This window comes from Lagenorhynchus albirostris, chromosome 6, assembly GCF_949774975.1.
Source record: "Lagenorhynchus albirostris chromosome 6, mLagAlb1.1, whole genome shotgun sequence".
Lineage (NCBI taxonomy): Eukaryota > Metazoa > Chordata > Mammalia > Artiodactyla > Delphinidae > Lagenorhynchus > Lagenorhynchus albirostris.
The window spans coordinates 75,214,708-75,233,428 of record NC_083100.1 but is presented as its reverse complement, the minus strand read 5'-3'; the positions used below and the strand labels follow the sequence as shown (position 1 = coordinate 75,233,428).

General features: G+C 36.3%; 1 long non-coding RNA gene across 1 annotated transcript; it reads right to left on the bottom strand.

The window, feature by feature from the left end:
- Positions 1 to 3,307: 3,307 nt before the first annotated feature.
- LOC132521823 (uncharacterized) lies at positions 3,308 to 16,925 on the bottom strand. The gene is made up of 3 exons (XR_009540964.1): positions 16,849 to 16,925; positions 4,489 to 4,560; positions 3,308 to 3,391 (listed from the first exon to the last, which is right to left on the bottom strand). It is a non-coding gene; the product is annotated as an uncharacterized LOC132521823 (long non-coding RNA).
- Between the last annotated feature and the right edge of the window lie 1,796 nt (positions 16,926 to 18,721).

Genomic DNA, 18,721 nt, shown 5'->3' with positions numbered 1-18,721 from the left:
GACCTGCTTATCCCAGTCTCTCTCTAGCACATCACCTTACTTTATTTTCTTCAATGCATATATTGCTGTCTATGGTTGCCTTATTTATTAAAAAAAAAAAAAATTGTTGTCTGTCTTCCCTGGTAGAATCTAACCTTCATGCTAACAAGAGCCAGGTCTCTCCATTTCCTAGTGGCCAATAAATATTTATTGGGTAAATCAATGAATAGAAGCTCCGAACTTTTAATTATAGCATTCCTGATCACATGGCAATTACTAGCTATCAGTTTGACTTCTTTTACTTATGACAGCATACTGAGACTTTGACCACATACTTTAAGTGCAGACAAGTTTATAGTCTTTCATTCCCCCTGATATTAATACTTAGAGAAACAATTCAACAGTAAAATCAACAAATGATAAGAATCCAAATTTAGGATACTGAAAAGAAAAACACCAAGGTAAATGTTTAGAAAGACACAAGTCTATTAAACCACACAGTTCATCTCTAAAAGTTATATATTTATTATAGGTTGAATATGTACATGATACCTAAATTTAAAAAAAAAAAATCTGGGATTCGAAGCTTTCATACTATGTGAGAAAACTTGCACAAATAAAAGTTTTTGAATTACTATTGATCGCAACATTAAAATTAAAATCTAAAGCAACTCTGATTATTTAAGGCAGTATATAGTCCCTTAATTGATATTTTGAATTTGTATAATGGACCTATCAATGATTAGGGTATAGCACAATTTAAAAAAATTTGTATTATTACAAATAATTTGTAATTATTTGTTTTAGTGACTATTTAGTGCTAGTCCATCTGACAAAACTGATTTTGAATCAATTTGGAAAATGAATCAAAGTATTATATTATTTCTTGTATAGTACACTCCCAATATTAAGCATTATGTTTTTTAAATATATGCTTTTACTGCTTTTTTGTACAACTTGTGCATTAGATATTTGGAAGTGAATTGTAAATTCTGTTATTACGGAGGCATTAAATAAACATAATATTTTATTTTGAAATAAGTGTAGAATTCAGATAAACTTTCATCTGTCTCACTACAGCATGACTGCTTCTTATACTGAAAGTCTTAATGATGTCTTAATACCAAAGAGTGGTTTCAGGTTAAAGTGTGCTACAAGTGCTTCTGCTTTATCAGAATTTCCTTTTAGGATTTATTGAGAGGGAGACATTCAGAGTGTCGTAAAAAAATAAAACTGATGCTTTGTTGTTGTTGGGCTATAAACACTGTATTTTGGTTGGTTATAATGCTACCAAAATCCACACAGTACTTAATTTATCTAACCTTCTGATAGTGAATGAACAAAGGTAAAAATAACAGGCTAGTTATAAACTAGTACTATGGTGATGACACTGTGAATTATTTAAAAAGGGCATATTCAGTGTGACCATAGAGCCATCAATCATAATAGACATTGATGAGAAAAAGAGGTTTCAGTCACTTCCTATCTGCAAGGAGAACAATTCTATCTCACAGGTAGCTATGAAGTGCTGGGTGACCTGATGTCACTTGCATTGTTGCTCTACCCTTTGAACGGAGCGAGTAGATTCTCTCAATATTAGAATCGAATGAGTAAATAAATTCGCAGTTCACTGCCACTCTCCTTCTGAGTGCACACTTCAATTTGTCTAACAATAGAGAGGACAGAAAAGCAGAAATCTCTTAAAGCGCAGATGAATTTTTTATGGAATGTTCAAATCCAGCTGCAAAGGATAGGGTTTTAAATGGTAGCAGACACTCTTTTAGAGGGAGCCCCAAGAGACGAAATCTTTTGGAAGTGTTTTGTACTGAATTCATTCCTTTCCACGTACACATATGTAGCTTTTCTTCTTCTGAAGCCCTGCTTTTACTAAATTGTTCCACCTTCGAGTTCACATTGATCACTGATATGCCAGATAAAAACACTTCCTTTATCTTTAATACACAGAATTTCAATTTTAAGAACAGTTTTTAAAGTGCATGTGTGTAATACTGCTGTATTTGCCTCCTTCGATAGGGAAATTAAGTTTGCAGGGGAAGAAAGAGGTGGCTGGTTAAGAAATTTTTTAAAAACATATTAATAATTTTAACATTTTTTCCATTCAGGTGATCAGAATAATTTTGATTACCACAATTTCTCACCTCAGGTTCTACTTGAATGTTAATATTGCGTGCATTAATTTATATTATTTAAATTTTTGAATATCACTTTTCCCCAGTCACAGAATCCTACAAAATCCTTTGGCATTTACAAACCACAGAGCTACAAAAATGTGCATCTTTTGGGCTTCCCTGGTGGCGCAGTGGTTGAGAGTCCGCCTGCCGATGCAGGGGACACCGGTTCGTGCCCCGGTCCGGGAAGATCCCACATGCCATGGAGCGGCTGGGCCCGTGAGCCATGGCCGCTGAGCCTGCGAGTCCGGAGCCTGTGCTCCGCAACGGGAGAAGCCACAGCAGTGAGAGGCCCGCGTACCGCAAAAAAAAAAAAAGTGCATTTTTTTTTCTGTATGGCTATATGGTAAAATCCACTACTTCACTCTAGCATATTCACATTTTATGGCATAAACCCATGAATGATATGAATGTTTCTTTGCAAAGATTCTCTTAAAAATTAGTGAATGTAGCTAAATAAGCTTTCCTCCTCTACCTCTATCCTCCCTCGGCCCTCCTCCACCCACCAGTCATTACCCCTCCCTGTCAGAGTGGAAATATGAAACGTGTTTGCATTGCATTCGGCATTGCAGTGTAGTCTCTTGAAGCCTGTACACTACTCATTTTTATTCACTTTTCCTCTGTAATATATTCTGGAAGCATCTTCATCTCAGCCTAACCTCCAGAACTACTTTAAAAACGTGTACCACCACTTAATTGTTAATAACAGGTAAATCAAAGGTAAAAGATAACTAATTAATTTTCTAGCTCAGTTTTATTTTACTGTTACTGTTTTGAGAAAATATAACAAAACCCCATTAGTGTTAAGGTAAGCCCATGAAACAACATAATATAATGCAAGAAAGACATTTAATAGTGTAGAGGAATGTTAAATTACTAATTAACTCCAAGTTACTGTATAAGAAAGCATAGTAATTTACAGGATTATTGCAATATGCAGCTTGGATTGCCATGAGGGTCAGCTAAGGAGCATTTCTTTCTCTTTCTCCCCTTAGTGTGGTGGTTACTGTAAAAATCTTCTCACATTAAAACGCACTGTCCTACCCACAGTTCATTGCTGCTAATTAGCAGCAGTTGAGATTTTGCTAGCAGTGATTTTTTTTTTTTCTATGTTAAGCTGCCAACTGTTACCAACTGCTCGAGATTCTCCATGCACAGTGTCCAGCTGCCCGGCTCGCACCACAAGGCTGTGTCTTTCAGCTGCTTCCTGTCAACTTTAACACCTGTGCGAAGAAAACAAATCCGATTGTCTGTCCTGCCTTTTGTGATGGGAAGGTTATCAAAAGTGCTCTGGGTATTTCGGCTCATGCTTATCATCTACTTCTAGAAAATTGCATTGAACACACACACACACACACACACACACACACACACCTTTTTATTTAAGCACCCAGTTGAGACCAGTGGCTCTCTGAAACTTAAATCACTGCCATATCTGCCATGTCAAAGTCCAGTGTTTTCACAGTCTATTTAAACTTTTATTTAAGCAATAAGGCTTGGGAAAGTCATCTTTTAGTTTTACCTAAATATATAAGAAGAATGCCATAACTTTGATTAATAATTGATTAAATCAACCATTCCTACATCAAAGACAGGAAGAAGAGCTCTTTGCTGAAAGGCTAGACTATCAAATGGGACTTTGTTGTCTTCAACATCGCTTTAGAACTGCAGCATTACAGAGTAAGATGAACATTAATTTTTGAGGTCTTATATAATCATATAAAATAAAATTGACTCCTTTTTCTCCTTAATTAAACACTAGTAGTGTTAAAACACTATAAATTTAGAAATAATCATACAGCCTAATCATTTCCTGTCAGTTCCATTGGCTTTATGACTAATTTATATTTAACCTTCTTGGGAACCTACCATCAGAATGTACTTTTTTAAAAAATTCAAAGCAACTGTCACTGGTATCTTATACCTGTGCAAAGGGGAATCAGGACTTAACAACGTTTTAAAACTCAAAGATGATATATAATGGACTGTACTGTTTATATGATTTAGTAGCAAAATAGCCCCTGCTTTCTTATGATTACAGAGCAACTGATAAATTCCTAGCTCATTTGTTCCTATTTTCTATTTATAGTGATAAATTTAATGTTAAAAATAATTGTAATTGTATAAATGTGCATGTATTTACATTAATATTAGCATTACAATATATTTAATTAGGCAATCAGAATTGAAAGGGGACTGATTTTGGTCTATATATCTGTTTGATACTATTATTTTCTTTACTTTTCGATTGAAATATTTTAACTGAATTTGTTCTTCCTTCATTTGTACTTTAAAAAGGCAAAAGGATTGTAAAATTTACCTATAACATGAGTATAAAATTCATTGTCCCGACAGGAATGAATCTCCACAGACTGTGATCAAAACTGTAGCCCTAGGGTAACACAGAACGAGTGTCAACTACATTTTGCTGTTAAGTTTCACAAAAATGCCCTCTGGGAATTTCAATCACAATATTCTGAATCTATATTTATGTAACGGTTACAAAAAATAATAGGGCACATCAAAATTATACATGCTTGAATTTCAGAACCATAATTTTGTAATTTAAGAACAAAATATTCTTTGAATTTTCCTTTTTTATGAAAAAGGAATGATAAAGATATTACTCAGTTTTCAAGACTATATTACCAGAGATTTAATGTCAAATTCCTGTTAATATAACTTTCTTCTCCCTGAACTATTAGAAATTTATTCAGTCAAAATTATCAAATAAGCACATAGGCAGGTCAGTATCACTATGATTACTGATCAAATACTTTTTTTTTCTTCCTTTCTTCACCCTCTGCATGTCTGCACTTGGAGAAACAGACACCTGGTAGAGAGATGTGAAAACTTGCTCTTTAATTCGTACCACCACAGATGATTTTACAGGCATCGGTAAGAAAATGTACAAAAAGAAATTATTTAAAGCCAATAATTGATTCTAACTTGTTCAAGTGCCTGATTTTTCATAACTGAATAAAGGCCTTCAGATTATGAGCAGGACTTTGAAAAGTGGGTTAACCTCATTGAACCTCAGTAGTTCAGTCTGCATATGGGGATAATGACACCTATTTTGTGTCATTGTTGATGAATACTCTCAGTTTTAACTAGGCGTATAGAAAGGTTTTGTAAGTTTCTGGTGCGTTGAAGATCTTCTGGATACAGAAGCAATCAAACTCCATGAGCCAGGGCTGGCCATGCTCTCCCTGATTTTTCTTTATCAAATCTTGCATAGGAAAGGTTGAATAGAATGAACTCTTTCAAGCTGTGGTATGACTGACTGAAGAAGATGAAAACTTACTCTTCCAAAAGACATAATAGTGTATGAGGTAAGACTAATTGATCAGTTGAGTGGCTACAAAATTATCCTGTGCAGGTGGATAGGTTGGGAGTGGGGTTCGATGTTTGGAACTGATTTCTCATAGCACCATTAAAATGTCACTGTAGAATCCTACCAATAACATCACCCCTTCTCACATACATGCCTGTAAATTTGACTTTTTAAAAAAACTCTCCTGTGTTAGTCAGAAATTATTTTCTCTGAGGTGTTATTAAAATGTGACAAATTATTATTTTATGTGCTTTGTAGGGGAATAGAAAACAATTAAAAATAACTGCTAAAAAAGTAAATATGTGTGGCATGAAGAGCCCATGGGCAGATGATAATCTCTGCTTGGATTATTTGCTGTAAGATGTGAATATGTTGTCTTTAGAGGAAAAAAATGCCACTGAATAAGCTTTGATTCTATTCTCAAACACTCATGTCCCCAAATAATCGATCTGTGTAATCCTGCATAGTATTAGCTATGGTATATTTCTGCATAGGCCCAAGTACCAACTAGTTACTAAGGACCTATAAAGGAGAAATAATATAATCCTGACTTCACATAAAAAATAAATAGCAATGCCAAGCAATATTAAAAAGATGCTGTAATAACAAATGATGATGATGATGGCCACCATTCATGAAGCACTTACTAGGTGCCTAACCATTTATTCCTTCAACAAATGGTATGAATTTCCGACTCGGTGCCAGACGTTGGTCTAGATGCAGGAGTAAAAAAAGCAACTAACAAAACAGACAACATGTCTGGCTTCTTAAACTTATAATGGAGGGAGAGGAGCAATGAATAAAAATAAACACACAGAGATAAATACTGCAACTAAGATAAACATTTTAATCTGCATTCTGCGGATGAGAAAACACAGGCAGAGTGGTGACGTCATTTGTCCACACTCCAACAGCTGGTGTAATGGCAGAGCTGAGAGTCAATGTATATCTTTGTGCTACATTACACTGTATCTCAGAAAAGACGCACCACAGGTAAAGTGGTGAAAAAGATGGCTTTATGCTGGAATTCGACCATGATTTCTTTTTTATTTTTAACATCTTTATTGGAGTGTAATTACTTTACAATGTTGTGTTAGTTTCTGCTGTATAACAAAGTGAATCAGCTATATGTATACATATTTCCCCATATTCCCTCCCTCTTGCATCTCCCTCCCACCCTCCCATGATTTCTTGAACAAGGAAATCTCTGGCTCTATTCTTGAAGGAGGCAAAGCATTGAGATAGAATTCACATTGTGCATAATCAAATGTATAGCCAAGACATAGACTGGTTTGTGTTTGGAAGACAGGAGATTAATTTGGGACAATGGAAGGGAGAAGGATAAAAGGAGAAGGCAGGTAAAGTTCTGGTTGGAAGAACCTGTGTGACCAAGATTCTTGTTGGAAGAATCTTGACTATCCTGCCTGTAATCCTTAGACACATGAAATGTTTTAAATCAAGGGGAATCCTGATAGTTGTATTATAGGATGAGTAACCTGGTCACTGTGAATATAAAAAAGGCTGAAGGAATGAGAGTTTACATGTTAGGGTGTCTAGTTAAAAGGCTATTGTAATAGTGTGAAAATGAGTTAGGGTGATTGCAGTAGAATAAAACAATGCAGAAAATTTACCAATAACAACTAGAAAAAATGATGAACAGATAGGATTTGGGGTAGGCGGAGCAAATGAGAAGGAATAAAGCAAAAGATGGAGAGATCCTACAGCTGGAGAAGAGTGGAGCTACCTAAAAAATTAGAAGCCAGGAGTGAGGCCAATTTACAGAGGAGATATTAGGTTTTAGAGGTACTGAAACTGAAATGATCAGGTCAGACTAAGTCAGCAGCCTATATTCTTTACCCTTTCTCCCTGCCATCAACTGTACCTGATCTTTCCCAGGCCACCTCAAAGTTCTTCCCAAGAAAGAGAGGCCCTTTTGTTAACACACTGAAAACCAGAAGAGGCTCATCTGATTCTTGAGAAATTCTTCCTATAGCAAGTCAACTTTGATCAAACCCACCCCACTTGAATCATTTTTTATTTGTATACCAAAATCTCATCAGAGATGCTGGTAGACATAATTTTCTATTGTGGTCTTATTTTATTGCACAAAACATGTAAGACACAAGAAATAAAAAGACAGAAAGATACATTTCACAATATCAATACCAAAACACATGAATTGTGTTTCTTTGTATCTTTGTTCACATTTTGTTATGCTAGCAATGTTTTACATAGTTGTATCCAGTGTAGATGGAATTTTGCATTCTGATCCTGAAAAGGAAGCGGTCATTTAGGATCAGGTAGGCTGGGGAAGGTGAGAGCTGAGAGTAACCAGTTCCTGTCTTCACTCCCACTTCAGGAGGAGGCCAACAGCTGGAATTTTGAGATGCAGCCTCATCAAAATTTTGACGGCTCAGTCAATAGTAGAGAAAATCTCAAAGGAAATACTTTTAATGGACATCACCTAGTTTCCTGAGCAAAAGCGACAGTCTAGGGGAAAAATAAAAAGACTTTTCCAACTCCACTTGCTGAGAAGTTGCAAACTATTGTGAAGTATCTCAAATGACTATTAAGACATCCCTCTTCTGGTATAACACAAACACATTGACATGTTGATATTTTTTTTCAAGTCTCTATAAGTATCTTCCAAAAAAATTATCGAGAACTACCCTATCTTAAGTAAATGTTATTGAATATAATTCAACTTTTTATCATTAGTTTAAAATCTCAAAACATCCTTTACTGTTCTGAATTGTTATTTAGCTCTTTGTTCAAGTTTTCGAGTTTTTTTTTCATTTCCTTTGTGGACATAATAATTTCAATTTTAATGTTCTACTTCCTTTACTTCTAAAGCCTACAAAATTGCTTCAAGTCTAATCTGGTAAGATATGGTTAAACTCTCACCACCGCCCTAAATTGGACTTAAATGGAAAGATGGATGGTATATCAATTAGAGCTCGGAGTGGGGGCTTGGGGGGATTTGTATGGTGCAGCCTGCAGGCTGAAAACTCAGGCAAGGGTTAATGCTGCGAACTTGGGGCAGAATTTCTTCTCTGAGAAATCTCAGTTTTCCTTTCAAGGTTTTCTAGCTGGTAAGATGAGCCCCACCCACATTATAGAGAGCAATCTCCTTTACTTAAAGTCAACTGATTATAGATATTAACCACACCTACCAAATAGCTTCACAGTCACACTGAGATTAGTGTTTGATTAAATAATAGGGCACTATAGCTTAGTCAGCTTTACACATAAAACTATTATAGATGGATTTTACAAACTGCTTTTATGACAGTTCATGGGTTTTCAGAGAGTAATTCATTGAAAAAATATTCATTGAGGGACTTTTATGTGCCAGGAACTAGTATGGATACAACTTTACAGATATGAAGAAGGCTAAGATAAAATCCTGGCCTTCAAGGAACTTACAATTTTCTTAAAAGATAGCTATATGAATAAATTAATATAATGCAACTTGACAAATGTTAGTTTTATGTACAAACTATGTAATGTTGGTGCATAGAGGAGGGAAAACTTCTCCCAGGCAGTTGGTTCAAGGAAGGCTTCCTGGAGAGCCTGACGTTTGAACAAATCTTTAAGAATCTCTAATTTACTGAGCAATACTCATTGAAACCTGTTATGCCAGGTGCAATTCTAGGGGCTGGGAGTTGATAGAAAAGATCTCAACTTTATCTATAAAGCTAATGTTCCATGGGGAGATTGGTGAGACAGATAATAAAATAAGCAACGAATAATTAAGATCCCTCTTAATGATTAGAGCTAAAATTTATCAAGATTATGTGATACAGCCTCCTATATGCTGCTTTAATATTTGAGTTGAGACATAAAAGGCAAGAAGAAAAGATAAGTGAAAAGGCATTTCCAAGCATAGGAGGCAGCAGGTGCAAAAGCATGCAACAGTCACAGCCAGAGCAATAGAAAAGGACTTTGATTAAAATTTGGGTTTGAAAAAGACTTGATCTAGTCTGTCACATTATATTTACATTAAATTTAAATATTAAATACTACCTTTTAATTAGTTTAAAACATTTCCTTGGTCTTAAATAGTAGCTGGGTTTTATCTCTTGTTTTTCATCTTCTTTCCACTATTCTTAAAATGTTGCACTAATGTGTGAATTTTCTACACCTGGATTACAAACTCTTAAGCCATTAGAAGTCATTTTATGTGGTGCACGGTTGAAGCATTCATTGCACACTAACTACACATTGTTGAATGATGAGAGGATGGATGGAGGAGGCAGAGAATGGCTCCAAAGATAAAGCCCTGTCCTAATCCCTGGTACCTATGACTATTACCATATATAGTAAAGTTTTGGCAGATGAGATTAAATTAAAGATCTTGAAATAAAGAGACTGCCCTGGATTATCCGGCTGGGTCCTAAATGCCATCACAAATGCCCTTACAAGAGAGATTCAGAAGCACATGGGGCTTCCCTGGTGGCGTAGTGGTTGAGAGTCCGCCTGCCAATGCAGGGGACACGGCTTTGTGCCCCGGTCCGGGAGGATCCCACCTGCTGTGGAGCGGCTGGGCCTGTGAGCCATGGCTGCTGAGCCTGCGCGTCCAGAGCCTTGCTCTGCAATGGGAGAGGCCACAACAGTGAGAGGCCCGTGTACCGCAAAAAAAAAAAAAAAGAAGCACATAAAGTGCAGAAGAGGAGACCATGTGACCATGGTGGCAGAGATAGGAGTGATGTGGCCGCAAGTCAAGAAATGCCAGCAGCCACAAAAAATTGGGAGTCAAGGAGCAGAATCTCCCCTAGAGCCTGCAGGGGGCTTGTGGCCCTGCCAGCACCTGGCTTTTGACCAAGTGAAAGTGATTTCAGACTTCTGGCCTCCAGAACTGAGAGAGAACAAATTGCTGTTGTTTTTAGACACCAAATTTGTTAGTCATTTGTCCCAGCATCCACAGGAAACGAATACAATGGATTTTCAGCATATTAAACAACAGTAGGAATGTGGTTTTATCAACACCTACTGGCCAGAGTCTTCCTCTGAAGCAGAAGACAATACAATGTTGCCTGGGTAGAGCTGCCTGCCTCAACTCCTGCCATGCTTTCAGCAATGCCAACAGATTCTGGGAATGTACGTACACATAAAATGCCATTGACATTTTGAATATTCTGATCTGGACCTATCAGCCATTCTACTCTAGATATATTTATGACAAACTAAATATATCTTCATGTTAACCCTATGCTAGAGATTTTTAAACATTCCAGCAAAGACAAACAGAAATTATTCCCCATTATTGATGTCCGAGTGTGCTACCACACTGACCTTAAAAATTAAAACCTGTAACACATTTCAAATCATATTAAATTGTATGTTACATATGATCTTAAAAACATTTAGGAGGAGTTTATTTTCTAGGGGTTCATAGTATTACATATGTACATAAGAGTATATACATACATACATATATGTCTGTGTGTATATATATATATATATGTGAAGTTGCTGATGAATCTTGGTATTATTAAACATACTACTATGTTAAAAAATGTAACTAACCAAAATGAGTCCACATATTCTGAAGAATGAAATTTAGCTTATGGCCTCAAGGTTTTATCTTATAATCTCTTAGTTTCAATGTCTATACCTCAACCAAATCAGGGAACCAGTTGAACTAACATGCTTAACTAAGTACATTTACCACTGAGTAACTACATTAAGCACAAATTCATCTTAAAGGATTTGTAAATTGTTTTCACTGTTTTTCTCTGAAAGACGTAGTTACTTTGATGGCATGTTAATGAAGCCTGAGAAATTGTGACTGTATGTTCATGAAGGTATATATGTATAATAATTGTTGAATTGGTCTTTCATATTTGGATTTTTTACATACGTTATCTGCTTTAAGAAATACAATAACATAAATCTTAATTTAATAAAGCCAATATACAGGAGAGATACATTATAAACCATCGACCTTTATGTTGATCAAAGGGACTTGTTGATCATCTGGTCTAACACCTTTTTTTTTTTTTTGCTGTACGCGGGCCTCTCACCATTGGGGCCCCTCCCATTGCAGAGCACAGGCTCCGGACGCGCAAGCCCAGCGGCCATGGCTCACGGGCCCAGCCGCTCCGCGGCATGTGGGATCCCCCCGGACCGGGGCACGAACCCGTGCCCCCCTGCATCGGCAGGCGGACTCTTAACCACTGCGCCACCAGGGAAGCCCCTAACACCTTCTTTTAATAAAAGACGGGACTAAGACTCAGAAATGTAAGTGATTAGACCAAAGGCACATTGCAAACCATTGGACAAGATGGGAACAGAACCCAAGTTTTCTGACTCCTGATTCAAGACACTTCACAAGCCCCAGGACTGGTTATTTCCATTGTCCAGTATAACTGGTATTGGTTAACAATATGTTGGTATAAGTTAACTCTTTAAGTGGCTTAAGGAGGAAAAGCAAAGAAGCAAAATAGAGTGAAAGTGATGGAAACCAACTGGAGATCAGTCTAAATTAAAAATAGATACCGTGATTATAAATAAAATATATTCTCTGAACATATATGACTAAAATCAATTTTGAAATATGGAAAATCTATTTGATCTTTCAAAGCAGATTCAGAATTTAAAATATTAGATTTTAAAACATCAAAAATTAGTCAAGGTTTAGATTTTCTAATAGTATCAGTCCTTATTAATGAGAAGTATGTAGAAATTATTTTAATCCTCCTTTATGTTGATCCTAAAAAATTACAGTATACTCTGAAATAGTCTCATTTACCTTATTAATCCATTAAAGATGTATGGTCCATTATGTGTATGTATATTGAAAGGGAACATATTTCGAAAATAAACGACTTAGTTTCCACCTTTACTTTGAAAAATCACAACTCCCTGACTCTATTTTCTCATCTATAAAATGGGCTTTTGAGAGCATCCAAGTAACTAATTTGCAATTATAGCAAGAATTCATATACAAAAGTGCTCTGAAATCTGTCAAGAGCTCCATGTGTGATGTGTGTGTGTGTGTATGATTGTGTGTATGTACTTGTGGTAATGATTTTTATTCATTTGGCTGACAGGATATAGTGGGGCAAAAAGAAAGGACATAATTATTAAAAAGCAAGAATGCTTCCTTCAGTGAAAAGTAGATTTAAAGTGAGAAATGACTATATTATTCAAAACTACAGCTACTGCTTTGCACTGTCAGGGAAATTAATATCTCCAAGAGTTACATGTGGAAAAAATGCTTAAATAAATGATTGGGGGTAGATAGCTATGTACTCTGACTTATGAGAGATGGGGTGACCTTTAAAATGACTCAGATTCCAAAAACAACTGACTCCATTTCTGCAATCTGTGTTTCATTTTGTACAAAACAAAACAATTAATATAGTCAAGAGCAAAATTGCAAACCTAACAGGGCATAGGACTGGGAGCCAGGGGACCCAGGTTCTACTCCTTGGGCCTTTCTTGCTCTAGATGTGACCTTGAACAAATCGCTTAATCCTCCTGGGCTTCAGCCCCATCACTTCCAACATGAAGGGGGTCTAAGGTCCCTTCCAGCTTTAACACTTCATGACACTATGATTCCAGTTCTTAGCTTCTCTCTCACCATATTTGACACTTTGTTGACATACTGTCAGAACACTTCACACATTTCCCAAAAGCCATAACAAAGCATTATCAGGTCATTAACACAGATTTTTAAGAGAAACTTTAAAATATCTTTCACTGGATATTTGTTATAGCACTTATGTTTATGCTATTAGATTCCTTAGTGAAGATATAAAGGTGTCGATATACATCTAAAAAAGTCAACCTTGTTAAATTCATACACTATGAAGAATAAAGTTGTAATACAGTTATGCGTGACAAAAATAGCCATCTACTTTTCCACAATGAGCAAATAGTTACTTAATTAAAAACTAAGAGAAGAAAAAAGAAAAATATTTTTAGCCTTACGAAAGTTGTACCCATTTCTTTCATAGCCCTATTTCTTTTACCATTCCTTCCATAAACAGTTGACATATACCCATACGTCTCATGGCGTGTGTGTGTGTGTGTGTGTGTGTCTGTATGTGTGTACCTCAATTACATCTAATGTTTATGGAGCATTAACTGTCCCAGACATCAGTCTACCCACCTTTCTTATGCCCCTCAGTACCCCTGACACCCCTGTGTGCATTCTCATCACTACCAGATACTGAAGGAGCTGTGTTCCTGAAGGCATTTTCTTAGTCCTTTTTTTGTAACCAGGAAAACAACCTGTGCCTACATTGGTGGGTTATTATAGTCAGCAGTTTACCTGGCCTCAGGCAGGTCTAAAGATCTCTTTCTCTAGGCCATTGAAAAATTCTTTCCTTCTCCCTATCCTGCCCCCTCCAGCTTGATCCAGATCTTCTCCACCCTTCCCACAAGACATAACTTTACTCATCCTAACATACTTGACAATATCTCAGAGATTGTGCCTGCGTGTTAGTACACTATTCTCCATCATAATGCTTTCCAAATTGGTGCTGAAGAGTGGTTTTGCCATTCTCTCTACAGTATTTAGTTTTAAAAAACGAACACATCATTGGTATATATCACTTTTAGAAATAAGAGCTACCGCTAAACCCAGGTGGAAGAGAATCAGAATATTAATTATTTATTTATGCTTTTCATACAAGTAACACAAGTGAGTGATGAAGTATTTCTCTGTGAGCACATGCTAGAATCCCTGTGCAGGCTGTTTGGCCTGTATCCTGGGTCTGGGCAGAAGTGAACTTAAACCTCAGAATGATAGCAATCTGCGGTTTTCTTAAAAATATCTCAAGAAAGGGGCTGCCTTACTCTCACAGATGAATTACCTTAGAGCACTTCAGTGAAGAAAGGAAGATGTATTATTTAGCAACTCTCTAAATTATAGTAAATGGGCTTAAATTTATTAATTGATTTTATCCATTTTACTTTGAAAAAGTAAATAAAGTAAAGTAGAATAAATGAGCCATATAGTTCCAGCCCACTAGCTATTTTAAGCCAAACTACAAATTAATGAGGTGATTAAGGAAAAAACAGTGAAAGGAGGAAAAAAGAGGCCTTAAATACTTCATCTGGATGAACACAATTGTAAACACTTTTTTTATTCTCTTACATGAAAATAAGAGTAGTTATTCCAACGTACACTCTGCCCCCTGTGCACTGCCATCTAGTAGGGACTCTTTGAGTGACAGCCTTGGTCCCCAGAGTCAACCTTTCCCTGACACCCCAGCAGGCCTCCGCCCACCAGTGGGCCTGCAGGACCTGCTCCAGCTGAGGAGGCCTCCCTCACAGTTTCTCCCCTTATCCCACTGCGTGCACTTTGAGGCGGCATGAAGGGAAACAAGCTATAATAGCAGAGACACATCTTATAGAAAGTACTAGGCCACAATCGAAGTGGCAGAGGCTTCATCGTCAATCAACACCACTTCCTCTTCTTTGGAGCAAACCTAACACAGTTAACTTGGGCAATCATCCCCCTACTGGTACAAGTCAAGTAGGTCCAGAGATTCAAATCTGCAGTTTGTAAATAATCCCAAGTATAGGCAGAAGGCTAGCATAGTTACCCCCCTTTACATTCAAAGGGATCTTCACATTCAAAAGCTCCCGTATGGACAAATGATAATGCACATTGGAAAGACCAGGGCAGCTGCATTTTTCTAATTAATGTTATTACTAATAAGGCTAATCATTAATTCTATCTTAAAAAAATAAAACTGAAATTAAAAAGAAACGCAAACTTCTGCCTAAAAGTAGGGCCAGCTGCGTGTTGTATTAGGAATCATTCCAGCCTTCCTCACGCTGCAAGTTTCTCCACAGAATAAAACATTGGCGGGCTAACGTGGACCTGATGTTGCTGTTCTAGTCAGAAGGTCAAACATACTGAACTTACTGCCCGAGCCAAGTTTGAAGGAAATATTAGAAAACACGGAAAGTAAAACTTTACGGTGAGCTATAAGTACTCATAAATACACTAAAATTTATAGTTCATTATGCTCCTGTTTTGTCCTTCTTGCCAAAGTCAAAAAGCACACACGCCTTCATTTTAAAAGACATTTACTGTACATTAGGAAACAAGCCACATAGTGGTTCAAAACACTGCCAATTCTCAGCAGGTCAACTAGGTGCTGATTGCAGATTTAAACTAGGTTCATCCTTCTCAGTTTTACATGTAAACATTGGATTTTGAATGCAGGATGTAGGGTGTGTGTGTGTGTGTGTGTGTGTGTGTGTGTGTGTGTGTGTACTTTTAAATCACACTCTAAAATCACTATTGCCAGAAGCTATCTCATCATTCAAATAAATGACAGAGAAATTGCTAGTAAGAATTTTCGGTTTTCTAGTCTCATAAACTATGTAAAAATATCCCCTAAAAACGGAACTAGAGCATCTATGACAATGATACTAACCATAGATCCTTTATACAGCTCTGGATTCATCACATAAAATCAATTTTTAAAAGGTTCTAACATAAAACATTTTTATTTTTAGCATGATGTTTTAATATTACTTCAGATATAAACTTATTTCTTTCATATAGAGATATTTAATGAATTTGTTTTTAGTTCAATTCTGTCTAATGAATGTACTCTATAAAAATAAGACTCATGTGAAATTGAAAATATTTTAATTGCCTAATATATTGAAGAAACACAATAAGCATATGACAGAGCTTTGCTTAATGTTTGATCCAGAGACCAGCAATATTGGCCTCTCCTGAGAGCTTGTTTAAAAAAGTCCCCCTCCAGAACTACTGAATCAGAATTTGCATTTTAACATGGTTCCTCTGTGATTCTTGTGGATACTAAAGTTTGGAAGACACGGATATAAAACAATAGCTTGATTAACAAGATATAGAATATGACAAGTAGTTTCTTAGCAAAAAACCAAAACTATGCTTAAAGTCTAGCTGATTACATTGGAACACTTTAATTTCTAACCGTAAACGAATAAGGTACATATTACACAAAATTATTTTGCAGGGCACTGATCAAAAAGTTTTTCAAATGATAGCCCACAGGTTTTACTCCTCCCCCCACAAACATAGTCTTATGTATTTTCAAGAAAGGTGAGTTTTGTCTTAACAACTATGTAAATTAAACTCAGACAGAAATAATCAGGTCCTTGATAAGTCCCACCGACTAGGATATTTGCCGATTTTCTCTCCAGTATTATTTAATCACACCAATTTATCAACAGTTTTATTTTGCTTCAATCTTGGTTTCTTTATAAATGCAATATAACCACATTAAAAAATAGAATACTATTCTACAATGAAACATTTTCTTTCAAAAAGGAACTAATATCTACAGTGTTCTATTCCAATCAAACAGAGCCAAAGCTGAACTGTACCTGCCACCTGGAGTTTACGTCCCTCCACTCATGAATATCCCACTTGGAAGTTCCAGTATCTCCTTCAAAAACCCTAATTTTAAAAACAAAGACTATCAGTTTCTGAATATATCACACATCACATTTATCCACCCAAGCCATTTAATCTTTTGGGAAGTGTATTTTGTGGACCACTTTGAAAATCTGACAAATCTGAGGATTTTTTTTAGACAAATGCACATGTACATTTATCGTGAAAACTATGTATTTGATTTCAAGTATTTCACTGGTCTCCAAATGTCTAATCAATGGAATCCAGTAGAAGAACTTTAGCTGCGTATGGTTGACCGAATTCTGTGCAAAGTTATCTAGCCCTAATATGCTCTGAAATAGAAACTTAACTTGCAAAATATCTCCAGCAGGTATATACACCTTGTTTCTCCTTTCTCCCGTAAAGCTGGTGGAGGAATGACATAGACGAATTATGGCAAGCTCTCTTATAAGTGTACTAATTCTAGATCTATTTTAAAATCAACCTTGATTTTATCTAGGTTAGCACATATTAGTGTCCTTTGAAAAGGCAGAAGTTTTAGTCCTGTGAAAACTGAGCATGTCACGTGAAGCAAAGGAAGTTCTGGTGGGTAAAATATATCACTTATTGTATAAAGTTTATTCTGACCTAAATATTCACCATGTTTTCTCTGTCTATACCTCAGCTTGAAATGAACCATGAGCATAAAGCAATTTTACACCAATGAGACTATTAAATCCACGACTATATGCCAGAAGTCCATTTCAAGAAGGAGTTTCTGACATATTTTAACTAGTAGGGGAATGATATGGGTTTGAGGAGGGAACTTTGTAAAGGATTCATCATAAACATACATTTTAAAACAACTGTTTATTCCATGCTTTCCAGAACTTTTAATACTACATTTTATTTTTTAAATTCAACTTTTCAGGAAGTAGGCAATAGAGCTATTTCAATCTTAGGCTGCTTTATTAGAACCACTGTAACCAGTAAGCCTGGTGGTCATAATTCTGACCAACTTCTGGGCTTCAACTCACACAATGGAAGGACTCAAGACATTGTCATTAACAAACTGGAATGCACCTAAGTGACAGCCAGAATAGTGAAGGAACTTAAAACGTTGAGGATAGAATGGAACATAAAACTGTCTTCAATTATTTGAAGAACTACTCGGTAGTCTAGAGATAGATTCTTTGTGTGAGGCTCTGGAGAGAACAAGAACCAAAAGGTAGAAATTACGACTATATTATAAAAATGGAATGGACCACTTCATAGAGATAATTTCCCATTAGTGAATTTATGCAAGACAAAGGTAGGATAGAGGCCTGGATAAGAAACTGTGAATACCCACATGTTATTTGTATCAGGTTTTTGTTTATCAGGCAATTTTTCTCTTTATATTTGCCAAGTAATAATTTAGTAGACTACCTGTTTTGTCCCTAATGACACTATTAATTAGACAATGTAATAGATCCCTGTTTACTATTCCATCTCTGTAGTTTATAGGGTCATTGTATATGCTTTTTCTTTAACAGTTGAGAGCCATGATTTGGCCTCTCCCACTCAGTCGTCCCATTACTTCCACAGAAACCACAGAATCCCATTTCATTGTGGTGCCTTCCACAATTATCCCCTGTCTACAGAGGACAGCAAGGATGCCAGAAGAGTTCTCTTGGTCTCATCTGAGAAATGCTTAAGGGGAGGCTGAGTGGGTCATCATAAATTCACTCCAGTATTCCCTTCTTCCTGAGCCTAAAATATGCCAGGAACACGCCAGAATTGCAACCTCATTGATTTTAGACCATTGTTAAATCCAGGCTTTAATTAAGCAATATAAAAGACTGTTAAGGCCAATGCCAGATG